Source organism: Ornithorhynchus anatinus, chromosome X3, assembly GCF_004115215.2.
Source record: "Ornithorhynchus anatinus isolate Pmale09 chromosome X3, mOrnAna1.pri.v4, whole genome shotgun sequence".
Taxonomy (NCBI): domain Eukaryota; kingdom Metazoa; phylum Chordata; class Mammalia; order Monotremata; family Ornithorhynchidae; genus Ornithorhynchus; species Ornithorhynchus anatinus.
In genome coordinates, this window is record NC_041751.1 from 12,655,330 (window position 1) to 12,683,106 (window position 27,777).

At 44.6% G+C, this 27,777-nt stretch overlaps 1 protein-coding gene and 1 long non-coding RNA gene across 2 annotated transcripts in view; both read left to right on the forward strand.

Annotated features, from left to right (window-relative positions):
• LOC103164748 overlaps positions 1–18,241 on the forward strand; it is a 117,740-nt gene extending 99,499 nt beyond the window's left edge. Inside the window, exons 3-4 of the long non-coding RNA XR_484311.3 lie at positions 16,481–16,569; positions 16,675–18,241. This is a non-coding gene — a long non-coding RNA (uncharacterized LOC103164748). The remainder of the gene's footprint in view (positions 1–16,480; positions 16,570–16,674) is intronic.
• A 2,057-nt stretch (positions 18,242–20,298) lies between these two features.
• BASP1 (brain abundant membrane attached signal protein 1) overlaps positions 20,299–27,777 on the forward strand; it is a 71,480-nt gene continuing 64,001 nt past the window's right edge. Inside the window, exon 1 of the mRNA XM_001509231.5 lies at positions 20,299–20,524. The gene's annotated coding sequence lies outside the window, so the exon portion shown is untranslated. The remainder of the gene's footprint in view (positions 20,525–27,777) is intronic.

Consider the following 27,777-nt stretch of genomic DNA (forward strand, 5'->3'; position numbering starts at 1 on the left):
GCAGGGATCTTGTCTACCAACTGTATTTTACTCTCCCAAGCTCTTAATAAAAATTGTGGTATTTGTTAAGCGCTTACTATGTGCAAAGCACTGTTCTAAGCGCTGAGGAATACAAGGTTATCAGGTTGTCCCACGTGGGGCTAACAGTTTTTTTAATCCCCATTTTACAAATGAGGTAACTGAGGCACAGAGAAGTGAAGTGACTTGCCCAAGGTCACACAGCTGACTAGCGGCGGAGCTGGGATTAGAACCCGTGACCTCTGACTCCCCAGCCCACGCTTTTTCCACTGAGCCACGCTGCTTCTCTGTTACAGTACTGTGTATGAAGGTAGAGCTCCATAAAATAACTGATTGACTGAATCCATCAATCGATAGTGTCGTGGGCCAACTGTGTTCAGAGCACTACACTAAATTCTTGGGAGAATACAATAGAATAAGTAGACATATGATCTCTGTATTCAAGGAGCTTAAAATTTAGTGGGGAATGTTTTTGTTCAAATTCAACGTGGTTTGTTTTGAGAAGGTCCCAGTGAACTCTCGGAGCCAGGGTAGAACTTGAGGCATGACTTCCATTTACATGTTTATGATCAATCGGGGGGCATTTATCAATAGGTCAATAGTATTTGAATGCCTATTATGTGCAGAGCACTCGACTAAGTAGGAATTCTGGAGGGTGCTTCTTAGTTGTATCTAATGGAACGTATCAAAGGATCAGATTTACTATCGTAATAATAGTGGCATTTAAATGCTTACAACATGCCGAGCATTGTAAGAAGCACTTGGGTAGATACAGGATAATCAGGTTGGACACAGTTCCTGTCCCCCATGGGGCTCAAGGTCTAAGTATGATGGAGAACAGTTATCGAATCCCATTTTAGAGATGAGGAAACTGAGGCCCAGAGAAGTTAAGTGACTTGCCTAAAGTTACACAGAAGGCAAGTGAAGTCCGAATTAGAACCCTGGTTCTCTGACTCCCAGGCCCATGCTCTTTCCACTAGACCATCCTTCCTCACATGCAGGAATCATGTTTATATAGAACTCTCTACAGAGAAAGACTTCAACTAAGAAAATCACCAGTACTCATTCTACTGTTATGTTACCCAATGTCTAAGTTCCCCAACAAAGTCTCAGTGATTAAGATTTGACAGCAGTTGAGTGGTTTTGTCACTGGCTGCTGAGATGGCATCTCCCTCCTCGCTGCCCTCCAGCCTGGGAAAATAGACTGATCAGAGAGAGCCATCCACTTGGGAAAAGGGAGGCAGAGAATTCCAGGAACTACTAAGAATGTTTTAGGAGAATTTCCTGCAGAACAATGTCAGGGCCTAAAAACGTTCTCGCATTCACAGTGGTGGAAGTGTGGGAATCCCCAAGCCCTATATTATCAAGTGATTTAAATTTTATTTCCTGAAAATAATGGGTGGGCCCTCTTCATTGTTTGTTCTTGGTGCTAATCTTGCAGTTTGGTAATTCTGCCATCGAGGGTAGCCATAAAAGCCAGGTTGTTATTGTTAGAGATGACTTTGATCTGGGATGTTCAATTGATGTATGCCACACATCTGGCTTCACCATTTATTAGAGGTCCTGCTATTTTCATAATGAACATATGTTGCTGGAAATATTTTTCAGGGTGAGAGAGTGAGGAAAGAACATGGAACTGGGATTTAAGAGACCTTGGGTTCTCGTCCTTGCTACTCTATTTGACTGCTGTGTGACACTGGGAAGTCATTTAACCTTTCTAAGCTTCAGTTTCCCCATCTGTAAAACCAGAGTAAAATCTCCCCCTTTTGTGTTACGAGCTCTGTACAGGTCAGGGGCAGTCTGATCTGATTACATTATCTAAGCCAGTGCATCGTAAATGCTTAATACATGCTATTATTATTATTATTATTAGTGCTACACTTTGGAGATAAAAGTAAAAAATCTCCTTGGTAATGAAGTCCTTTAGGTATACCAACTTTGACTGTATTGCACTCTCCCAAGTGCATAGTACAGTGCCGGGCACAGAAGTGTTTAACAAATACCATTAAAAAATACTGATTGATTTTTTTCATTAATTATAACATAATTATGGTATTTGTTAAGCATTCACTATGCATCAAGCATTGTTTTAAGCACTGGGGTAGGTAGAAATTAATTCAAGAACGCCTAGTTCGGAGATCCCACATACGGGCTGTTGCTTTCACTGATCTGGGAACCATAAAGTTTACCAAAGATATTTAATGTGCATTCAGAGACTTGGGGAAGACAAGGAGCAGATATTTGGAGTGTGGTTGGCTAATATGAATGGCATTTGTAGGCAGGAAAGGTGTCGTTTCTCTATGTACTTTCCCAAGTGCATTGCAAACACTGGGCACTCCTTAAATACCATTGTCACTTCTAATAATGATAATAAAATCAATCCTTCAAGTTCCTATTTGAAGGAAACCAAGCTCTTACCTAATCCTCATCGCATTCAATGAAGGAAGGGGTCTGGCTATCGTGATTTCACAGATGAGGCCCAGAGCGGTTGAATAAATTATTCACTTAAAGGCCCAGTGAGTCAGAGGCTGAAAATAAAATCTTAAACCCTGACTACTAGCCAACTGACCACAGTGTCTTCATATACTGACTAAACTAGGGTGATATTGGATAATACAAACTACTAAAGGAAAAGGCAATTTAGTGGCATTTATCATATAAGTGGAGCTAATGGTGGGATGGGCAAAACACTTAAATGCTCTGGTTCCTCCTGGGAATCCTAGAATTTCTAAAATCCATTTAGCAGATATTTCAAGTCACATTTGTCTTGGAACAAAGGGATTACAGTCTATTCTTGATAGAGTTATTTGAACCTAATTGCTGGGAATTGTAGCTCATGGGCATGTGTGTTTAAAAATAAGCCACCACAGGACTATTTGGAGGTGCCCCCCACTGCTCTAGAATAGTGGCAGCTGTTGATTTCGTTCAGCATTGGAGCTGTCCGCTTTCCCTTCTGGGCTCCTATAGCACTTTGCTCATTTTCATCGAAGTGTTCACTGCCCCTGTTTGGCTTGGAATAATGTTGGTATTGTTAAGCGCTTACTATGTGCAGAGCACTGTTCTAAGTGCTAGCGTAGATACGAGGACGTCAGGTTGTCCCACGTGGGGCTCACGGTCTTAATCCCATTTGACAGATGAGGTAACTTAGGCACAGAGAAGTGAAGTGACTTGCCCACAGTCACCCAGCTGACAAGTGGCAGAGCTGAGATTCGAACCCATGACCTCCGACTCCCAAGCCCGGGCTCTATCCACTGATCCACGTTTTACTGGGAGTCTCATCCTGGCTTCTAAATTTGTAGAGTCTGATTTTCCAATTTTTGCACCTTTGGGTCTGAGAAGCCCTATTTGGGAGTGAACTGCTTATCCCTATAATCCTTCTCTTGGGCAAGTGGAAAGAACATGGCTCTGGGAATCAGGAAACCTGGTTCTAGTCCTGGTTCTGCCTGCAGTTGGCTAATGCGAATGAAGACTGCGTATCTGCTTTGGAATGTGTTGCACCCGTTTGTGTGATTGCTCATTACACACCAAGACTCGAGGGAATATGACCGGCACCATACCGCTAGCAGTAGAATCTATTACTTGAAGTCTTGAAGTCCCCTTGTCCCTGACCTGAGATTTCATACCTATAACTTCTTTGTAGATAGCAAAGTCCTTGTGCGTAGGTATCGTGTCTACCAACTCTGTTGTATTGTACTTTCCCAAGCACTTAGAACAGTGTTCTTCTCACAGTAAGTGCTCAGTACATACCATTTATTGATTTTCCTTGTTGGGCAAAGGCTTAAAAAGGTGCCCCTTTCTCTCTCCATGCAGGCAGACTGTAGAAAATTATGTCTGTGCACAGTCAGAGAGAAGATATTTCACCAACCACAGCATTGTCTTTAAGCATGAAGACCAGCTTATATACAGGATTGAGTGGGTTGCAGAGCGGTAGAGCAAAAGGAAACAAGGAAAACTTTCAGAGAGTTTTCTCATCTTTAAAATGGAGAGTCAATATCCCAACTTATACTGTGAACCCCTTGAGGGACAGGGACTGTGTCCACCCTAATATGTATCTGCCTGAGCAATCAGTAAATGGTATTTACTGTGTACAGAGCATTGTACTAAGCGCTTGGGAGAAGAAAACACAACTGAATTAGCAGACACCTTCCCTCCCCCTAGTAATGACCTTACAATCTAGAGGAGTTAGAACAGTACTTGCCTCACAGGAAGCCCTTAAGAAATGGGAGAGGCAGCCTGTGTAGTGGGTAGAGCACGGGCCTGGAAGTCAGAAGGTCATGGGTTCTAATCCTGACTCTGCCACTTCTCTGCTGGGTGATCTTGGGAAAGTCACTTCACTCCTCAGTTACCTCATCTGTAAAATGGAGAATTGAGATTTTGAGCCCCCCATGGGACAGGAACTGTGTGTGTATCCACCCCAGAGCTTAGAACAGTGCCTGGCACATAGTAAGTGCTTAACAAATACCATTGCTATTATAAATTCTGCAGTTAGTGTTATTATTAATAAAGGGAAAAGCTACAAAGTGTATTTAACTGTATCCCTGTCACTTTTCAAAATCTCTCATTTTAACTAAATTAATATGTCACTTTTGTAAAACTTGGCGATCCTTTCTTGATTCCTCTTTTTAGAAATAGACCATACCTTTCCAGGTTGGAAACTAAAGAAATAAGGGAGATTTATATGAATAGTACAAAATAAACAAGCAAAACTGCTCACAATACATTTAATTTCTTGCACACATGCAATCTAGCCACTAAATAACTCGACCAAATTACTTGTTTAAATTCTGAAAAGTCTACATTTTCTCACACTTCATCTCGGGTGGGACTGTGTGGGACCTCTAAATGTTAGAAAATATAGAAATCTAGGCTGAGGGGCATTTAAAGATGTTGAAACTAACTTGTCTGAAATCCTCAAGTGAATACAGGGTGAGCAATTAAGTTATTTAAATAAACTTTTCAAAATGTAAACCACAGAGCACCTCTGGGAAATGGACAGGAAGCTCACGATCCCAAGGGCCTGGTCTGAGGTCACAAAATGGGGTAGACGCTGTCGCCAACTCCTCCTAAATTCCATCCACCCACTTTGCCTCAAAAACTTGACCCCAAAGAAAAGTTTACCCAGCTTTTCGGTTTCTTGGCTTGGCTTTTCTAACATCAAGTGCTGTTTGAATCTTTCCCTGACACTTTTTCTTTTCTTTTTGAATCTGGGAAAATTTCTGAAGCCTCAGAGGAATTCAAGGAAGGGAGTTAAAATCTCTCCAAAGCAACAAGTTTTCCTTGGCATTAGTAAAATGTCCCCATAGAGCTTTTAAGCTGGATTCATATTCAAAAATCCTAGAAAGAAAAGTTAAAAAGGGAAAAAATGTTTTAAAGATGTCAAATGAAAGCCTTGTTTATTACTGTATTTGAGTAATTTAAAGGTTTCATTGAAATCCAGATGCTGTCAGGAAGAGAGATTTGCAGAAGATAATATTTGGATAGATACGATATACATACATACACATGCCTTATATGATAGATTGTAAGCTCCTTGCGGTCAGGGATTGTGTCAATGATTCTATTGTACTCTCCCAAGTGCTTAGTACAGTTCTCTACATACAGTAATTGCTCAATAAATACTATTTATTGGCTCTGGACTCTCCTTGGAGATCATTTAGATCTATGTACCATAGAGGTAAAGCAGTCTGAATGGAAAATAATGCCACCTCCCGTTTCTAAATCTCCATGTTCTATTGTACTCATTTAAGATTCTTTATGAAATATAATTGGTGGTTGATGAACAAAATACCAGTTCTAGTATAACAATCAATCAATAATATATATTGAGTGCCTACTGTTTGCAGAGGTCAGTACTAAGGGCTTCTTCCATTGCCTGAATTTCTGATAATGAAGGCAAAATCACCCCCTTTCCCCCTTATCCTTGCTAAACAACCACTACTCTTTTAGTTTAGCATGAGCCATGAATGTTTCCCCACCAGTTTACCCAGTCACAGTGTAACCGTGGCCCCAAGGAAACATCTCTTTCATTTCATTTTCTCCCCATGCTCTTTGCATTTGAACACAAACATTTCAATTTGTAGGTCCCTTGTGTTCTCCTATTTAGCTTGTCACCGTGCATCTTCTGGAGCTCAATCCTCCCTCCCAAACAATGAAACTTTCACTTCCCCTTGAGCTCTATTCATCCACCCTGACCAAACCTAGCTTAAAGACCTTTTCTCTAGGTTAGCCAGACTGCTCTAGATTATATACTCCTGGAGGGCAAGAATCAGGTCTACTGACTGTATTTTACTCTACCAAGAGATTAATATAGTGTTTTCACACTGAGTCGGTGCTCGGTAAATATTACTGATTGTTAAAAAGATACTTTTTCTTCTTTTCTAAAATGGATCCTGGTCTGAAGCATTTAAATGAATTCAGTTTTTGTCTTCTCTAGCAATCACACCACCAGACATTCATCTTGAGGATGATCCTATTTCTCTGCTTTCATCAGTCCCAGGGGATGTTGGGATTGAGGAAACCTTCAGCAGGGTCCCTATTGATCCCAGAGCATCCCAGAAGGGCAGTACCATTTGTTCTTCTGTGCATAAACAGTATTCATTGGATAGTATACATTGGACCAAATGTCTGCCCGATCACCACTTCAGAGCAGGCAACACACTTTGTAGGAGTTGGTGAGAGGCCAGTCTACTACTGCTGCCTCTGAGTCTCACAGAAAAGAAGCTGTGTGATCTGCTGAAAAGGGCATGGACTTGGAAATCAGGAGACCTAGGTTCTAATCTTGGAATGGCCACTTGCCTGATGTGTGACCTTGGACAAGTCACTTAACTTAATGTCTTAATTTTCTTAACTTTTAAATTGGGATAAGATGCTTGCTCTCCCTCCCCCTTTAACTCTGAGGCCAAAGTGGGAGGGGACTGTGTCCAACGCGATTATCTTGGATCCACTCCAGGGCTTGGAACAGTGCCTGGCATATGGTAAGCACTTTAACATCACAGTTATTATTAAGAAGGCTACTGACCAGTAAGTATTTTTCTCTTTCTCCAGGAAGCTGCCTTATTCTGTCTCAGCTCTCTAGTGCCATTGTTTCTTCTTCTCCTCAGGTTGGAGCATTCTTTTCTTCCAGTGGGGTAGAGGAACGATCCCAGATTTTGAGCACGAGTCTTGGGGTTGCAGGAGTGGAGAGTTGGGAGCTATCCAAGGGGTTCATAGGTCAGCCACCTTCCTCATCCCTCCCTCCTCTCATATGGTAAAATGAGGGATTTCAGCCTGGGTCATCATGCCAAGAACTGGAGTTGAATTACAAAATAAACCTGATGGGCAAAGACAGAAAATCAGTGGCTAATGGAAAACATGTGATGCAAAAATCAGTGATTAGAAGAAGCAATTGGATACCTGTAGTCTAATATTTTACTGATGTTTCTGCCCCTTTCTTAATGTAGGTCTTGGAGAAAAAATTCTCATTGTCTCAGATTATCCATGTGAGAGGAATGGTAATCATGACCCAGTGGGAGTAAGATGACCTGGATTCTAGATCCAGTTCAATCACCTATTTGCTGATGGACTTTAGATGACTTGCTTTTCCTTTCTGATCCTTCGTTTCCTGATCTGAAGTGTGGGGACTCCAGTTCCTATTCCTACTTGTCTCACAGGGTTCTCAAAAAAGTTAAATTGGCTACTTCTATAAAGCATTTTTTTAAAAAGAATAACAATTTAAAAAACTATACTGAATTTAGCTCCACCTTAAGAGGAATGGTGAGGATGCATAAATGAGAGACTGCTTGGGAAGTACAATAAGCAAAACTCACTTCCATAACACAATGTACATATCTCACATATCCTGTTACTTAAGCACTACCTCATCATCAGTAGTATTTACTGAGCACTTACTGTGTGCAGAACACTGTACTAAGTTCTTAGGAGAGTTCAATATAACAATGCAACACATATCTCTTTTTGCTTCTTCCTCCTAACTGTAAATTAATTTAGTGTATCTCCCTCACTTAGATGGTAAGCCTCTTGAGATCATGTCTACTAGTTTTTTCTCCCAAGCATTTAGTATGGTGAACTGTACATGGTAGAAGTGCAATGAATCCTTTTGATTTGATTAATCCTTTCTCACTGATTTGCATTTGATGAAAATAATGTGAATATTTGATCATCTTGCACTAGTTGGATTTTAGAAAGTCATTACAAGACTTTGTTCAGTCTTGGTGCGCAATTAGGTCTCCATTGTGGGAGCCTGAAGCTGTTTTAAGCTTTCCCTCCCTTCTCTCTGAGAAACAAAACTAGGTCTTCCTGGTTTCAAGGTCAAGCGTAGGTGGCTTTGGGTGGCTTTGTCCATGAGTCTGGCAGCTGGAGCCTACCCCATAACCATTATCCGCAGTGCACGGGTAGCTTAAATGGTAAAACAAGAAGAATCCTGTCCTATACTTCTAGTCTTTCCTCCCCATTTCTTCATTAGGTGAGAAAACACACCTTCTCTCCTAAAGAAGAGAGGTATTTATTATGGTATTTGTTGAGCACTTACTATGTGCCAAGCACTGTTCTAAGTGTTGGGGTAGGTACAAAGTAATCAGGTCACAGTCCCTGTCCCACATGGGGCTCTCAGTCTTAATCCCCATTTTACAGATGAGGTAACTGAGGTGCAGAAAAGTAAAGTGACTTGCCCAAGATCACACATGGCAGACATGTGGCAGAGCCAGAAATAGAAGCCACATCCTCTGACTCCCGGGCCTGTGTTTTTTCCACGAGGCCAGGCTGCTTCTCAATTTATTCTCAGTGCACCCTCAATCTTGAGGTTCTATGATGATGCAGGTGCCTCACCTGTATTTTAAGATCTAAAGCATTTCTCCAGTAAACACTTCTTAATCTGTACATCCTTTTACTCCTATATTTCACCTGGGAGGTGGGGGGAGAGGGAAGCTGACTATTGTGGCCATCACTGAATGACATTCCAATACTCACTTTTAATCTCTGTCCAAAGCCCGTGCTCTGTGTCCTCTTTCGATAGCACTTTCCTGAACTAATGCAACGTGAGCTAACGGATATTGGCCTCAGCATATAGCCATTTCAGCACAAAGTTTGTCAGCTACTTCTTTGGATCTGCTTCCAACAAATAAACCTTTTTATTGAGCAAAAACACAACGGTGGCCTAAGCAAATTTGAAAAATCTAGCTTCCTATCACCCTCAAAGGTACCCGAATCAACACATATGAGAAAATCAATGATTTCAGTGGGCCCAATATTTTTAGCTTGACCTTATACGGTTTGACCATAGTGTCCTCTTGTGGCTGATTGTATACAAACCTGTCCAAGTCCTTAATCCTGGAAAAAAAGGATCTATCAACCAATCACTTGTATTTATTGAGCATCCACTTTGTGCCGAGCACTGTACTAAACACTTGGGAGAGTACAATATAACAGACTTGGTAGACATGTTCCCTGCCCACAATAAGTTTACAGTCAATAGACAGTAAAACATTAAATAATTCCCCTGAACACAGGAATGGGAAAATGTGACTTGGTGGTGGGGCGGGGGGAGTGGGAGCACCACACTTGACTCACCAAGTTTTTCAACAAGAGAATGTGAATAGATCATTATAGTAAAAGGAATACCTTTGTCAGGTGTTTTAGCATCTTTGTAAGTATAAATTTGTGGAGCAATAACATGAAAAGTTCTTTATGCAATTCCAAACAATTTTATCGATAGGTATTGTGAACTCCAATTATTTTATAGGTGCATCTCATCGGCTTTACTCCCAGACCAAATAAGTGCCGTCCTCTTGAAGCTCACCTTGTTAGAGCGTAAGCTTCTTGTGGGTGGAGTCTTTGTCACTAACTTGGATTTCCAAGTGCTTAGTGCAGTGTATGGAACACAGTGGTTGCTGTTGTATAGGGTCCTCAGTGTTTTGTGTTATGGACTTGGTGGATATCTGACCAAAGGTGATAGATGCCTCTTGTCTCTTCTGCAGAGGAAGATTTCTCCTTCCTATTATTTCCTGCAGATATGTCTGGAAGTTTAAGCATGATGTGCTCAGGAAACTGACCTCCACTTCTTTTCTCCCTCCTTCTTATACTGTGAGTCCCAAGTGGGACAGGGATTATGTTCAACTGATGATCTTGTAGGTTTTCCAGGGCTTGGCATGGAGTTAGTGCTGAAATACCCCAATTATTATTATTATTATTATTCAAACAAGTTCAGAAGGACCATACTTGAGGAACATCCTTCCAACAGGAATGGATAGGTTTTTTAACAGACACGAAGACCCCAAACTAATCCACTTTGGATTTGCAAATGGGAGAGATTACTACACCCACAGTTTTCTTTATTTAGGTACTTGAGACTTGATATTTAAATGTATATACTATTTCTTTTCATAGAAATAGAAAAGTTTTAAGTTTGTAAATTATCATCATTGTTGGTATTTATTGAGGGTTTACTACATGCAGAGCACTGTATGAACCGCTTGCGAGAGTACACTACAACAGAGTTGGCAGACATACCCCTCCCACAAAGATCTTCCATTCCAGAGGGGGAGACAGACACTTAGAGCATATAATTTTAAAGAGACATACATAGGTGCTATGGGGTTGTAAATGTAGAAATGTTAGAGTGGAATCTGAAATTTAAGGTCGGGTGGGGAGTAAAACACTTTGAGTTCTTCAGAGGAGTCCTATTGTTAAGTTCCAAGGTACTTTGTATCTACACAAATGCCCTCCTGGTTATTTCAAGGGTCTGGATGCCAGTTACGGGAGGTTTAACCGTCATTGCTTAAAAAATATGCCTGGAATATATTATGCTTTTTCCTCTGAGAAGCTGCACATATATTCTTCAATGTAGTCTCATAACATAACGAACGAAGAAGATGGATAGTGACTTTTTCCAGTTTACCCGTGAGAAGGGACGGTCACTGAGTGCTGGGACTGGAAAGGTCTTTAATAGCCACTACACCATTAGTAGTACTTTTTCTACTGTCATTATAGGAACATCCTAACACTTTAATAGAGGACAATTTTGTTTAACTTGGGACAAGATAAATACATTCAAATTCAGTGTAGAGAAAAGTTCTGTCTTTAGGGGCATCAGTGAAACCCGCCATCATATTTTCTGGGTAGAGGACTCCCTCCCGTGGACAATGAAAGGAAATGGGATGTTACAGGGAAGGGCAATTTGAGTAGCTGTTTCGACAGGAAAAGAAGCCTAGGATTTTGAGCTGAGAAAGCGGTGGGAGATTTGGTTAGAACCCAGAAACCGGGTCAAATTTCAAAATCATCATCACCATCACAGTGGGATTTAGTAAACAATTATTCTGGGTCAAGCAACGCTGTGTTCTGAAGGAGATGAAAGATAACCAGAACAAACATAACCCCCACCCATACCAGTCAATGGTATTTACGGACCCCTTATTGTGTGTAGAAGATGGTAGTAAGAACTTGGGAAAATATAATAGAACAGAGTTGGTAGACACTGTCGTAACCACTTCCCGCAAGGAGCTTATAAACTACAGAATTGAATCACTGGACTTCAGAAGAATTGGAACGGAAGCCTCAGTGGAAAATGCTAAGCCGTGTCAATCCTGTGCAATAGAAGGTCTGATAAAAACCAAATACCCCACAGATTCAGATCTGAGTGGATAATCTGTAGTTCAGGTGTTCCAGTTACCTTATATCTACCCCGGTGCTTAGAACAGTGTTTGGCACATAGAGCTTAACAAGGACAATAATAATTCAGTCACTGGAAGTTGTTACCAAGCCCGACCAATCACTTGTATTTATTGAGCGCTTCCTATTTGTAGAGTACTGTACTAAGTGCCTGGGAGTGTACAGTAGACACTTTCCCTGACCATAAAGAATTTACAGTCTAGAAAGGGAGAGCAGAAAGATCCCCTTTAGACTGTAGCAATAATAATAATGATAATGGTGATATTTGTGAAGCACTTACTATGTGCCAAACACTGCTTTAAACGCTGGGGTAAGGTACAAGGTAATGAGGCTGTCCCACGTGGGGCTCACATTCTTAATATCCATTTTGCAGATGAGGTATTTGAGGTACAGAGAAGTTAAGTGACTTATCCAAAGTCACACAGCTGATAAGTGGCGGAGCCAGGATTAGAACTCATGACCTTTGACTCCCAAGACCGGGATCTTTACTCTAAGCCACACTGCTTCCCTGTAAGGTTGTTTTAGGCAGGGAAGATATCTACTAATTCTGTTGTACTCTCCCAAGGGCTTAGTACAGTGCTCTGCCCATTTTAAGTGCTCAATTAATACCATTGATTGATTGCTCCTGGAGTGACCTTTTTTCAAGCAGCATAGCCTAGTTGGATAAAGCATGGACCTGAGAGCTGGAGGACCTGGGTTCTAATCCAAGCTCCTCCACTTTAATTTTTTTTGAATGGCATTTGGTGCTCTCTTATTACGTGCCAGGCACTGTACTAAGCACTAGGATAGAAACTAATCAGGTCGGAGATAGTCCGTGGCCCATGCGGGGCTCTAAGCCTTAATTTCCATTTTACAGATAATAACAAAAATAATTATGGTTTTTGTTAAACACTTACTATGTGCCAGGTACAGTATTAAGCTCTGGAATGGATAGAAGCGAATTGGTTTGAACACTGTCCCAGTCCCATGTGGGGCTCACAGTCTCAATCCCCATTTCACAGATGAGGTAACTGAGGCACAGGGAAGTTCAGTGACTTGCCCAAGATCACACAGCAGACAAATGGCACAGCTGGGATTACAACCCATGCCCTAATCACGGATTATGATTAAGAAGCTGAGGAAGTTGAGGCACAGAGAAGTTAAGCGACTTGCCCAAGATCTCACAGCAGACATAAATAAATAAAATTGTGGTATTTGTTAAGTGCTTACTATGTGCAAAGCACTGTTCTAAGCGCTGGGGGATACAAGGTGATCAGGTTGTCCCACATGCGGCTCACAATCTAACAGAGCCTGCATTAGAACCCACATCCTCTGATTTCCAGGCCTGTGCTCTTCCCACTAGGCAATGCTCCTTCTCCACTTGCATGCTGTGTGACTTGGGCAAGATATTTAACTTCTCTGCGCCTCAATTTCCTCAACTGCAAAATGGGAATTGACTACTTATTATCCCGCTTGCTTAGGGAAGGGGCAAGATGTTGCAGGAGGGAGAAGGCAGGTTTGACTAAGAGCCTTTTTGGTTCTCTGCTGAATGAGAAGGACCCCTGATCCACCACTAACCTCACAGACCTCTCCAACAACTGTCCAGGTTTAGTAGTGCTCCTCAGGGGTGAGCCCAGAATGGAGCTTGAGGTGGAGAAATCGTCAGGATATGACGGGCACTTCCCAAGATGTGAGCCCCGTGTGGGACAGGGCCTTTATTCAGCCTGATGAACTAGTATCTACTCCAGCGCTTAGCATGGTTTTTGACATATAGTAAGCACTTAACAAATTCCATTTAAAAAAAAAAATCCCAGGATCTGAAAAGGCCCCTCAGCCTGATTAGTAACCTGTGTGTTTTGTGTGAATTTCATAGTCATTTATTTAGTTATGAAGGTATTCACTTGTGTATGTTATAGATGCATTTTCTCTCAACTATGGTACAATCATCCCCATTAGACCCTAACCTCCCTGAAAGCAGGGTCATGGCTTTGGCTTCTTGAGAACTGATAAAACTCCTAAGTATAGTGCGGGGTCGTCTTAGCCAACTCATCTCTTGATATTTTTCTCTGCGCCCAGGATAAATGCTATAGACAACACTACCGCTCCCAGTCTCTGAAATGATAAGAGAGAGAGAGATGGTGGGGGGATGTGGAATTGAGAATCATGGACGCTAGGAAGTGAAGGATGGAGGGAGAGGAGATTGGAAAAGATATCCTTGTCGGTGGAATGCACTATAACCTCTCTCTGTCAGGTTGTGTGGATCATTTCGGCAATATCAAGGCCGTTTAGGTAATTGACTAAGAGGAACTCTAGGACTGTGACTAACTCAGGCCCCACTGCGAGAGGAAGTGGCCGAAACCTCACTTCAGGGCAACTGTGACTCATACTTGCAGTGTTTCACACCTGTCTGCTCTTGAGTTTGTTTAGTTTGTTTTGACGCTTAAGCACTTACTGTATGCCCGGCACTGTACTAAGTGCTGAGATAGAAGCTAATCAGGTTGGACAGAGTCCACGTCCCCAGATAGGGTTCACTGTCACAGAGTTTACAATCTGGAGGGGGGAGACGGGCATTAATATAAAGAAATAATTTATAGATATGTGCATAAGTGTTTTGGGGCTGAGGTGGGGTGAGAGTGTAGCATTACAATATTTAGGGCATCCTTCCTCAAAGGGCTCCTATACTTTAAATTCAGCCAGTCGAATGGGGTCAGATTAAGCGCCCAAGAACGCTAAGGACGTCAGAGGACGTCCCGAAAGCCACTCAAATGACTACCCTGGTGACCAGAGTGTAAGTGTGTCCTTTCCCCTCATGGCACACCTCCCCACAACAATAAAGGTTCCACTTATAGCTTCCCAGTCGCTGTGGTTGAAGAATAATAGTGTAACTATAGTTGTGATAGCTGTGAAGCATTTACTATATGCCAAGCACTGTACTGACTGCTGGGGTAGATAGAAGATAATCAGGCTGGACATAGTCCCTGTCCCACATGGGGATCAGAGTCTAGGAGGGAAAACAGGAATTTAATCCTGAGGCTAAGGGCACACGGCAGGACAGCAGCAGAGCTGTCCCCAGACCCCAAAGCTGTTTCCAGGATGCCGCGCTGGCTCGGAGTGGTGGGGTGAGGTTGGTGACAGCCCTGTTGCAAATCTCTGGGATTCTCCTCCCTCCCAGGGGGCTGGAGCCCCTGAGGAAGCACATACACCCACCAGAGTCTGCCCTGCCCCCAACCCCCACCCACCTCACTCCCCCCTCTCCCCTCCAACCTCCCCTTAAACTGGCATTTGAAGGCAGTATCGTTTGCCTCCCTTTGAATATGAAGTTGAGAGACTACAATAAATTGCTGGCTGATATCAGAGCATGATTTGAAAGTAGTAAGTAGCAGCGATTGTATTTACCGAGTGTCTGAGTGTAGTGCACTGAACTCAGCGCTTAAGAAAGTTCAGCAGACAGGGCCTATACATAACCCCGAATGTCACCAAGTTATAAGCTGGTTCTCCAAAAAAAGCATATGAAGCACCAAACCTCCGTCAGACGATGGTCCTTCCAGCCCAGTATTCTATCTCAGGCGATGGCAACAGATGCTTGGGAGGATGGAATGACATGTCGCCTAATGGTTAGGGAGGTACCGCTGAGATCCCTAGCTTCTCCTCTTTTGACCGTTTGGTGTCTCTCCCGCCCAACGATATGTTCAAACGCCAATTGAACCTAATGATGTTTTTGACAGACCAAGCTTCCCCTGGCAATGGATTCCACGTTTCTCTCCTGCTACATGACAAACTATCCCCTTTTGTTGTTATAGTTATTTGGAACTTTCTTCTTTTAAGCTTCAAAAATTCTGAGTTTGCCCCATCCACGTTTCTCATGACTTTATGAATTTCAATTATGTGTCTTCTCTGGCTTTATCTTTCCAGGTGGTAGGGTCCCAAAGTTTCCAGTCTATTCTCCTTAGGAAGTTTTTTCCTCTTCCTCGATCGATCGATGAATTGTACTTATTATTTCCTCATGGTCAGCTTCTTTTTTCCTGGACAATTTTCAGTTCTATTGTGGTCGGTTTAGTCTGTGGAGAGTGTCATTTCATCTAAAATTCTGGATTTATATTATGTTGAATTAATGCCTTAAGTTTTGTTGTCCAATCCCTTCCCGATAATGCGTAGTACTTTATAATCGTTATTATGGTATTGGTCTGTGAGCCCCATGTGGGACAACCTGATTACCCTGTATCTACCCCAGCGCTTAGAACAGTGCTCTGCACATAGTAAGTGCTTAACAAATACCAACATCATTATTATTAAGCGCTTACCATTTTGTCAAGCACTGTACTAAATGCAGAGGTTGACGCAAGATAACACGGTCTTAATTGGTCTTTTGGGATCCTCCTGGGACCACGAAATGAAGAACCTGGGATGGGAAAAGGAAGTGGAGAGGTGACACTTCATTTACTGGGAATATCCTTTACATTTTACTGATCATAACATATTGTTGAACTTCATTACGAAAGTCAGCTATCAACGTTAGATGATTCCATTGAAGAGCACGGACTTGGGAGTCAGAGGCGGTGGGTTCTAATCTCAGCTCTGCCACGTACCTGCTGTGTGACCTTGGGTAAGTCACTGAACTTCTCTGTGCCTCAGTCACCTCATCTGTAAAATGGGGATTGAGACTCTGACCCCCACTTGGGACAACCTGATCACCCTGTATCTACCCCCGTCTTAGAACAGTGCTTGGCACGTAGTAAGCACTTAACAAATACCGTTATTATTATTATATTACTTGAACGAAAATGTATTTCAATTTTTCTGGGTATATATTTTTGAATCACAGGATTTGAAGAAACTCAATCGGAGGCAGGTGTTTGAGGATGCCTTTCAGAGAACGGCAACGCCGTCCTGCTTCTCCATCTCCAGGTCCAGGTGGGTCTCCTTGGTATTCCTCAGCTCTCCTGTCGGTCAAGGGGGATGAGGACTGCGTGGTCAGTCAGGAGACCAGGGTGATAGTTTCAATTCTGCTTGTTGCAGGATAGTCTGGGTGAAGACCATACGACTTCACGGTGCGCTACACCACTTTGCACCCGATCCTGTGCCTTAGCGGGAACATGACTGACAGGGATGAGAGAGTGCAAATCGTGTTGTGCAAGCCACTACTACTATCATCAGTTCTTCTGCTCAGGTTTTCGGTCCTTAAGTCTCAAGATGGAGGCTCCATTCGGTCTTCCGTGACTGGAGACTCCATCCCTGGTCCAAGCTGCACTGTCTCTCATTGGATTCCTTCTCAGACCTGATTCTTCTCCCTCTCCTCCTACCAACCTCTTGCTCTCCCCTCCCTGCCAACTGCCACACAGAAATACATACACCTCCTAATGCTTCAGTTTGGGAGCACAGTGTGAAGGAAGGAAATCTGAGAAAAGGTGGATACGATTGAGTAAATGAGGCTGGGATGTGAGGGAGTTCAGATGGGTCAGTTCAGATCCTCGACGGCACTCAAGGGCGACTAATGAAATAGTTCAAAACTAACATTTTGTTAACGTAAGCATGTGTGTTATATCAAGAAATCTGACTAAATGTGGGCTGGAATTTAATATTTTCCAGCGATTTTGCCGGGAAAACTAGTTGCTAAATCCGGTCATTAGGACTCTAATAGAAACCTTTATCAATCTGCTTTAACTCCAGGACTTCAGATACAATTGCTGGGGACCCCCCAGAATACACATTTCTGTTTTTTCCAAGGACAGACATCTTGTAAAAGACGAGCTATATTAGCAGGAATCTTCTCGATTGAAAACAGGAGTAACTTTAGAAACCAGGGTTTTGCATTAATCAGGAGATTTGGTTCAGTTAGAGACTAACATTCTGAGTAGGATTTAAATTTGGATTCATTACTTCCATTCCTGAGACTCACGGCACTAATTTAATCACTGCATCGTAAGTGATGCTGCTTCTTTGAAGTTTCGGGGGAACATCTGACCGATGTTCAGTGATGCAAGACGCAGTTCACTGAACCTGCATTTCATACTGCTAGTGCAGGCTTTTCCTCCAGTTTCTATGGAAACCGGGGATCTGTATTCCAATCACATTGCCTGAAGGGCCTGCCACAATCAGGAAAACTGAGTCGGTAGCACGGTGGATTCTTAAAATTTCGGAATTCCAAAACGCTGTCAACATATCTGAAGGACCATAGGGATGAACACTCAGTACAAAAGTACTGATAGAAAATAGCAGGGTCCAATATCTTTTTGGATAAGACCTAACTGGATTATAACAAGCCCGCTTGAAAAGATCAGGTTATGCACCGTTCGAAGAAGCACAGACCGGGCACAGAGATCGGGCTTGCGGTGCCATGAATTTAGTATTTCTCCTGCTATGAGAACGATATACTTGGCAGTGAAAATGCCTCTTCTCTGATGGGGTAACTCTGATCTCCCTGTGAGTGTGTTTGCTGCACAAAGCTCTGCTCTTCTATGCCTTGTCACATAAGGGGACCATCCTATTTTGTTGCAAACGAAGGGGTTATCCTGCATTCCCCGAATTTTTTTTTTTAACTTTAAGCAGGCTAATTACACGGCTATTGCGTAGCCCTCCACTTGTTTACGTGACTACACCGTGTTCCATCTTTTCGAAGTCATTACACTTCTGTTCCCCGCATCCTAGTGCTAAAAAGGTTGGGCGACACATAATGGTGTGTTTTTTGGCAGTCCGAATCCTTATTCCCTGAAGATTTACTGTTCTCTATATCAGCGGGACTTACCTTTCCCAGCCAAAACGCTAGCGCGGTCGATACATCTGAGCTCTTGGGGGATCGGGAGGGTCGTCGGGTGCGTCCGCGTGTGTGTTTTGATGACAGCGTCTGAGGGTGTAGGGGGTTCGATGACCACTCCCGACGTGTGAGTGTGTAGGGGGTTCGAGGACCCCAACTGAGGATGTGTGCGTTGGGGCGGCTTGATGACCACACCCGAGTGTGTGTATATCTGTGTATGAGTGTAACGGGTTCGAGGACCTCAACTGAGGATGTGTGGGTATGGGGGGTTTGACGACCACACCTGAGTGTATGTAAATGTGTGTTTGTGCGTGGGGGGGAGGGCTTGAGGACCCCAACTGAGGATGTGTGTGTATAGGGGGCTCGATGACCACACCTGAGTGTGTGTGTGTGTGCGTGTGTAGGGGGTTTGAGGACGCCACCTGAGGATGTGTGTGTGTTGGGGCGGCTTGCTGACCACACCTGAGTGCGTGTCTATAGGTGTACGTGTGGAGGGGGTTTGAGGACCTCGACTGAGGATGTGTGTGTACAGGGGGCTCGATGACCACACCTGAGTGTGTGTGTGTTTGTGCGCGCGTGTGTAGGGGGTTGGAGGACCCCCAACGGAGGATGTGTGTGTGTTGGGGCGGCTGGCTGACCACACCCGAGTGTGCGTCTCTCTCTGTGTGTGTGTGTAGGGGGTTCGAGGACCTCGACTGAGGGTGTGTGTGTATAGGGGGCTCGATGACCACACCTGAGAGAGACCATGTGTGTGTAGGGCGGGTCGAGGACCCCAACGGAGGATGTGTGTGTGTTGGGGCGGCTGGCTGACCCCACCTGAGTGTGTGTGTGTGTGTGTGTGTGTGTGTGCGCGAAGGGTCCCCGGCGGCCCCGTCCCCTTCGGCCGGCTCCGAGGCCGCGGAGCGCAGAGGGCGCCAGCGCCTCGCACATCTCCAGCCCTTCGACAACGTGGCGGCCGGCCTGGAGCCCCGAGGCTCGTTCGGGCTGCGGTCGAGCCCAGCGGCTCTGGGAGGAAAGTCACCCCCCCAGGACCGGCCGGGCGACGGAGCCCCGCTCTCCCGGCTCCTCCGGCTCCCCCGGCTCCCCCGGCTCCCCCGGCCCGGCCCTCCCGGCCCCCCCGGCCCCTCGCCGGCCAAGGACCGGCCGCTCCTCGGAGGAGGAGGTGGTCGACCTTCCGCAAAACGCTGCCCCCACCCCTCCGAGGCCGCAATCTCTGCAGGGGTCTCTCCGGCGCGCAGCCTTTGCGACTCCGTCGGTCCATTTAAAGCGGCCGGATGTTCGGGGGGCGGAGATGGTCCCGCCTGTCCATCCCCACCGGCTGGGTGTGTGTGTGGCTGTGTGTCTAGGGTCCCCTGTGTGTGTGTCTAGGGTCCCCTGTGTGTGTCTAGGGTCCCCCGAGTGTGTGTGTGTCTAGGGTCCCCTGTGTGTGTATAGGGTCCCCCGAGTGTGTGTGTAGGGTCCCGCGGGTGTGTAGGGTCCCCTATGTGTACGTGTGTGTGAAGGGTCCCCTCCTGTGGGCCCCGAAAGCGGGCGGCGAGCCCCGTGCAACCTGCGCCCTCGACGCCCCATTTCCCCCCCGCGTCCTCCCGCATCTCGTCGCCCCTTATTTAAAACCCCCGGGTGGCCTCCCCCGCCCCCCTTAAATCTTAGCTGGGGCGGGGGCTCCTCCAATCCCTCCCGCCCTCCCCAGTCTTGAGAATAAATAAATGAAAAAGAGAGGGGGGGAGGAGTGAAAATAATTTTTTTTTTTTAAAAAAAAACCTTTCAAGGCACACCCCCCTTGCGAGGGTGGCTTTGGGCTGCCCAGACTGTCACTGGTGAAAAAAAAAAAGGGAAAGAAAAGGGGGAGGGGGCGGCAGGGAGGAGGAGGGAGGGAGGGAGGATGAGAATTGCAGCAGCAGCAGCAGTAGCAGCAGCAGCAGCAGCAGCAGCAGTCGCGACGGCGATAGCGCTATAACGGGCTCCAGTCACTTCGCTCGCAGCCACCGAGAAGGGGAGACCCCCGCCCCCCTGCCCGACCCCCCCACATCCAGCCCCGAGGACTCTAGCTGCTCCAGACCCCCTCGGAGGCCGCAGAACGCACGCAGAGGGGCCGGGACAAGAAGCCACACCAAGGTAAGGACCAGCTCGGGGGGTGGGGTGGGGATGGGGGGGAGGGGGGCAGGCATTTGAAAGCATCCCAAATCCCCTTTCCTCTCCCACCACACCCCACCTTCCGACCCTCCGAGAGGGGAAGGGGGCTGGAAAAGGGGATGCCGTCGAGAGGAGGGAGATGCGAATTCAAAACCGAATCCATTTCCAAAGTTAAGGGGGGGAGAGGCAGGATTCTGGGGTGGGGCTGGGGGGCTGGGGAGGGGGTAAAATGGGCAGGGTGAAGCGGTGGGGGCGTCGGGGGGGGGGAGCTCCCTATAATTACCAAAAAAAAAAAGAATAAATCATTCTAGGACAGCGACTCCGAACCGAGTCGACCCAGCGGTGAGCTTATCCCAAACCCATCTTCTCTGGGAAAGTCGAATCCCACCGAGAAGAAAGATGGAGGGGGCGGAGGAGATGGGCAGGGGGAAGGGGCGAGCCTTGGGCGAACCCAGAGCTGGGAACCTCCACCGGTCCTCGCTCGGAAGGCGACGAGCTCATTTATCCGCGGGGGCCACATTTCACTTGGGGGGGAACCCGGGGCTCCCCCCAAATCGGGTTGACGCCCCCCCTCCCCCCCAAAAGCAAACGTGAAAAGAGAAATCCCGGGGCCCCCATAGCCCTGGCCGGATCGGGGTCCACCGAGCCATTGCGGCCGCTGGGCATCGATCTTCTCCTGGCCACCGGATGGTGAAAGGCGCTCAGTGCTTCGCACAGTGTGGCGCTCCGTCTGCAGGGTGCGCTTGACGCTGGCAGCGTGCTGGCTGCGCGCAACTGGGCTTTCGAGGGCACTGTGGTCGACGCTTTGTTGGAGACGTTTGTTAGACGCTTTGTTAGAGCGAGCCGGGGCTTGCAACGAGAACCGCCCCCTCCTTCCCAGCCAAAGAGAAACCCCCAGAGCCCCCAAATTGCGGACCCTCCGACTCCCGTGCGATCGACTTGACTTTAGTGCGATGAAAGTGCATGGCTCCAAAGCGCCTTCTTCCCTCTCCCCACCGCATGAATATTCATCGAATGGCCCCGGATTAATTCCAGCCTCCAAACTACATGAGCTCTGCCTGCCCGCGTCGTTTGCACTTTTCGGAAAGCATGGTGGAGCCCCGCGCAACCCCTATAGATCGAAGGGAATGCATAGGGCGACAGTGACTCGATTTACCCTGAAGCTCCCGGCCAGTGGCTTCGGGTGCGAGGCCCTAACCGCCCAGCGAAGGGTCGCTCGCTTTCGGTGGGTGGGAATAGAAATCCTAGGGTTGCTCCTCATGCTAATTGATGGGGACTGACTGCGGTGAAAATGAATGAAAGTGGACTGTAATTACCTATTCCTTTGTCTTTGCCTCACGCATGCGCCCGAGAGCAGGGCGTGGAGAGGGGCAGGCAGCCTCATCTCTCCATCCCTAAACCAACCTCGTATCAGAAGCCGTGGAACAAAGGCTTTCCCCAAATGGTGCATTAGACTCCTGGATGCAGGGACCCTTTCTTTTCCTCGCCCCCCTTTGCCTTTCCAGGATTTTACCTCGTGCTCATGAAAAGCCAGAGCTTTAAGGAAAACCATCATCTTATATATTGTCAGGGTTTGTTTTTTTTTAAATCACCATAAATGGAATTCTCCTTTATCAGTAAAGGTCTTCTGCACCACCCTGCCCGGGGAGCAGCTCTTTTGTTTTTAATTGCCACCCACCTACCCTCTCCTTTCACCGTCGCACAGGTTTGCAGTTGGGTCTTGCTTGATTAAGAACCACCGAGGTCTTGGGCACCACCCTGCCCTGGGAGCAGATCTTTTGTTTTTAATTGCCACCTACCTACCCTCTCCTCTCACCCGTCGCACAGGTCTGCAGTTGGGTCTTGATTAAGAAGCACCGACGTGCTGAGGGTGTTGCCGCTAGCGATTGCTGCCGAGGGAATGGAACAATGTATTGAAAAGCACACTGACAAGATGGCCTTCAAAGACTAGCGCTGAGAAAATGGTTACCGATTCAGAACGGCCGGAATTTTGAGCCTTTCCTTTTCTCAGCTCTTAAAATGCCTACATCGTATCTAGAAAGACTTCTTAAAGATGACACAGGAGAGATGAGAGATGCCAGTATCATTACAGGGTCTCATAAAGGATTGAGATGAAATAAAGCACAGTTACTGATGAGTAATTACCTTGACCTATTTTTTTTTTCCCCTCAGGAAGTAAGAGTATAGATTCTTTGGTTTTCAATGCACGTAAATGGACTTTTTTTTAAAAAAAAATATAGGCACTAACAGGTCATTTTAGGGACTGGTAGGGAATGGACCTCGGCGATAAAGTTACTATTATCTCTCCAGCTAAAATTTCAGTGTTAAGGGTAACTTATCTAAGGTCACACCTTCACTTTACTGTTATCCCATCATCATTATCATCTTATCATGATATTAAAGTCCTTTTTCTAAATGGTATTTGTTAAGCACTTTCTATGTACCAGACACTACAAAACTCTGAGGTCCCTGCAAACTGTAATCGGGTTGGACACAGTCTACTTCCCACAGTTCAATCCCCATTTTAGAGATGAGGGAACCGAGGCACAGCAAAGTGACCTGCCCAAGGTCACACCGAAGGCAAGTGGCAGAGTCTCGATTAGAACCCAGGTCCTCCGGCTCACTGGCCCGTGCTCTTTCCACTGGGCCACGCTGCTCCTCCAAGCCCTTCTCATAGCGCTCCAGGTAGACAGAAAAATGGTGGCTTGGTCTGTCGGATGGGACTCATCCTGAGTTCAAGGGTCATGGCAGCTGGCTCTGTCTCAGATCGATCATCCTTCTTGGTAGCAATGATGTAAAGGTGAGTTGGCTCAAAAGATTTAAACGGAGCTCCTCAACCCAAAGCCAATAAATTGGGGCCAGTCTAACCCTGGCTCACATCTAGGTGGGTTTGAATTGGCCATGTGTGACTGGGCCTTTGGACCGGGAACTCATGAGCTGACCTGTCCAATTCAGGACCCTTACTTTCGGGACACACTTGTTCTTCATATGGGTAGAGTTTAAGAGGGTTGTCTACGTTTGTAAAGTTGATCAAATGTCCAGTGCATTTCATCCATGACAGAGCCCTCCTGAATTATCCAGGTTGGTAGTCGATGTGGCTCAAATTTTCCAGAAGCTTGGACCAATTTTCCAAGCCCTTTTATTGATATATATATCAACCACAGATTTTTGACAAGCATGTCTTTGGTGTATTGTGGGCAGAGACTGGGTCTACCAACTCTGTTACACTCTCTTCAGCACTTATTACACTGCTCTACACATAGTAAGCATTCAGTAAATTCGATTAGGTTGAAAAACTGGATGATTTGCTGATGTCTACAAAGTTTCCTCCAGGCCTTTAGTCCATCACTGAGGATAGTCGTGATGCAGCATTGTTAAGGTAGGCTTTGAAGATAACTCTGTTTCCCAAAGAGAACACAAGCATATCACCATTAAAAAAGGGGGGGGGGCACCCTTCTTTGCACTTTCAGTTATTTGAGCTTTATCAAAGCTCTTTGGTTTGTTACTTTTCTTGCTGATTTCCTTCCGAACAAAAAGCATATGTGTCCGAAATGCATCGTGTACTGTGTCTTGAGTTTTTTGTTTCAACTTAAGAGCATGTTAGCCACATTCCATGGTCTAGATAAGCAAGCATTAACAGGACAACAGTGGTTTTAGAAGGTTCAGAAAGAATACTGTCTGTAAAATAGTTGATTGTATGATACAGCGTATTTGTTTAAAACTGCTGTTGCTCCACATTCCTGAGCATTTTTGTATCAAATTGACCTCTGCAACTAGTAATTGTATTCTTTTAAAATAAAGTCTAGGTCGCAGCATAAAAAAAACTCTAGTCAATTGCACTACGTTCCTGGTGCTGTCAAAAGTGGACTGGTTTCCTTCCGATTGCTGTGACCGGTGTTCATATTTGATAGTGATATGGTCTAGGTAACCAGGCTAACATTAAGAATTGATTCCCATTAAAAATGTGAGCCTATTATTGCACCCAAAAAGTGCACTTTTCATACTGTGATAATTCCTGGATATCATTCATATTTAATCTCAGCTTCAAGTCAGGTGAATGTCTGGAATAAATAATGTCTGGTAAATGAATAAAGGACTGAAAACTTATCCTGTCTGGCACTTGTGGTCTTGCTGTAATATTTTAGCACTGCTCCTTTCCATCCCAGAAAAAAACCAACAAACACCTTAAAATTCTTTCTAGCATTTACACTAGTATTTATTGCAGGTATTTTTGGAAGAACAGTGCTCCCAAGTCGACCCCCTAATCTTGCATTCTTACCTTATCACTGTACCATTACCTGCCTATCAAGATACCATCAACTTTATTACTTTAGCTGATGAAACTGGAAAACATGTAAAGAGCTCAAGAGTAATCTTGAATATTTGGGCAAGGTAGAAGGTTGTATTCTTCCTGCGTAGAGGGAGTGAGTGTGTAGGTGGGTGTATCCATCCATAAATTGTCCTGTGATTTACCTCAAGAAGGTTGCTGAATATTTGAAAGGCATTAGTAAGTATTTGTAGATCTCCTGAGCCATCTTATTTTGTCTTTATAAATTTAGACAAGACATTATGCATTTATTCTATGTTCTCTTGTTTGACCTTGAAAGGAAATCCCTGTTGTAACTAACTAGCGAGGCCTGGTGGAATGAGCATGAGAGTGGATTCTCATCTTGGCTGTACTTCTTGCCTGTTGCATGACCTTTGGCAAGTTACTTAATTTCTCTGTTGCCTCAGGTTCCTTAACTGTCAAATGAGGATAAGAAATCTGAGCTCCCTCCCTCTTAGACTATGAACCCCATGAAGGAAATCACTTATCACAGTGCTTGGTACATACTAAATACCTAGTACTATCATTATTCTTGTTATGTATGATCTTGGGACTTATTTAGTTATATTTTTAGACCTACGCTGTTCCTGTTCTTCTGATTAGGGAAGATTTCTCGATCTGTTCATTGTTTCAGAACAATGTGGAAATGGCATTGGTTTCATGTTATTCAAAACAAGACCCGATTTTGTGTTTTTAAATTCAAGGCCATGGAATGAAGTAGTTTTAAAAAGAAAAGGAATTCCAAATCAGTGTGCCTTTAAGTCAACGTGGATAGATGTCCTAGAATAATGATAAAGCGTTCAGGCAGTTGTTAGATGCAAATTCTGTACAGTGTTTTCTATCAAACTGAAATGTACGGATTCTGCCTATATGTATTACCAGGCCTCTCTGCTTGCTCTGACTGAAGACATGTCGTTAAAGTTCTTATAAAAAATAAGGTGGTAGAGTGAAATCCATTACAAACTCATTGAGGTGAACTCAGTTGCCAAACTGCTTCCTTTGGGAGAGGAGAGTTTTCTTATACCACCATTAATTTGTAGCCTCTGAGGAGAGAATTGTCCAAAGAGATCTGCAAGGAAAAAGAGTAGAAAGAGATTTAAAAACATGTTAAATCAAAAAGCTTAACCTGGGGAATTACCTTGTGAGACCTCCTCCAGTTATTAATGGCTCTTTCAAAACTATTTGAGAAGAGGCAAAGTTATTCCAAAGATCATTTTGCTTGTGGGCAGGGATTGTCTACCAATTCTTGCATCGTACTATCCCAAATGCTTAGTACAGTGTCTGCACCAAGTAAATGCTCAATAAAGATTGAGCATTCTAAATAGGAAACAATAGCAGTCATCTTTTTCTCGTTCATGTCCAAATTCTGAATCCGGAGAATAGATATTTTTTCAAGGTCTCCTTCTGTGTGCTTTCCATCTTTCCATTCTAAGGATCTACTGACTCAAATCAGACATTTCTAGAGGAACTGATTTTGGTGCCCAGCTATATTGACAAGCCAGTGCTACGGTAATCAGTAGCAGGAGGATTTTACTAACAAGAGAAGTCAAGGAAGAAATTCCTGAAAATAGTGGAGATTTATAAACAGAAACCATCTGTTGGGCGAGGGACTAGATGCATGAGGAAACACTTTCAAGATTATATGGAAAATGGTGTTCAGAAGAAGGTAAAAGATGGGAAGGAGTGCTGCAGTATGCTTCCTATCTCAGTTGAAAAATTTCACATAGTGGACTCTAAATTATTAATGTGGTATTTAATTGCTTACTGTATGTCAAGCCCTGTTCTAAACATTGGGGTAGATACAATCTAATCAGTTCAGACACAATCCCTGTCCCATATAGGCTCACAGTCTAAGTAGGAGGGAGAACAGGTATTGATTCTCCATTTAACAGTTGAGGAAACTAAGGCAAAGGTAAATTAAATTATTTGCCCATGGTTGCACAGCAGGCAAGTGGAAGAACCCAGATTAAAACCCAGGTCCTTTGACTCCCAGGCTCCTTCCCAGTGAGTATTCTTAGAGCTGATTGCATTTTTCAAAGAATGTTTTGATCTCTAGACTGTGAGCTCATTTTGGGCAGGGAATTCGTTCATTCAATTGTATTTATTGAGCACTTACTGGGCGCAGAGTACTGTAAATGTGATTGTTGTGGTATTATACTCTTCCAAGTGCTTAGTACAGTGGATTGTCAGCTCGAGTTCAGGGACCATGTCTGCTAATTTTATTGTGCTCTCCCAGGGCCTTAACACTCTTCCCAGCATGAGCTCAGTAAATACTCTTGATTGAGCATTTGGCTTCCTAAATTTAAAGCAGGAGCTCTTCTTTGAATATGATAATATTTAAGACTATATGGGGTAGAACCCAAGTTCTCTGACACCCAGGTGTGTGCTGTTTCCATTAGGCCATGCTGTTTATAATATCTAATAATACTCTTACCAGATTGTGTGAAATGGGGAGACTATGTGGGAAAAGCACGCGTACAGCAAATATAGGTGTTTAGTTGGGATCTCTCCTTACTTTTTCTCTGATTTTTTTTTTTGCCTAAATGATTTCTATTATGTGAAGTACAGTGCTCTGTACAAAATAAGTACTCAATAAATACCATTGATGAGGATGATGGGGATGCTGATATGGTTGATAAAAAACCCCTCTTTAATAATAATAATAATTAGGGTGTATGTTAAGCACCTACTACGTGCCAGGCACTGTACTAAGCCCTGGATGAATACAAGCAGATTGGGTTGGAGAGTCCCCATCCTGGGGCTCACAGTCTCAATCCCCATTTTATAGATGAGGTCAATGAGGCCTAGAGAAGTGAAGTGACTTGCCCAAGTTCACACAGCAGACAAGAGGTGGAGCTGGTCAGCCTTAGTTATGTTAGTGTAGATATCAATGGGAGGCAATCAATAG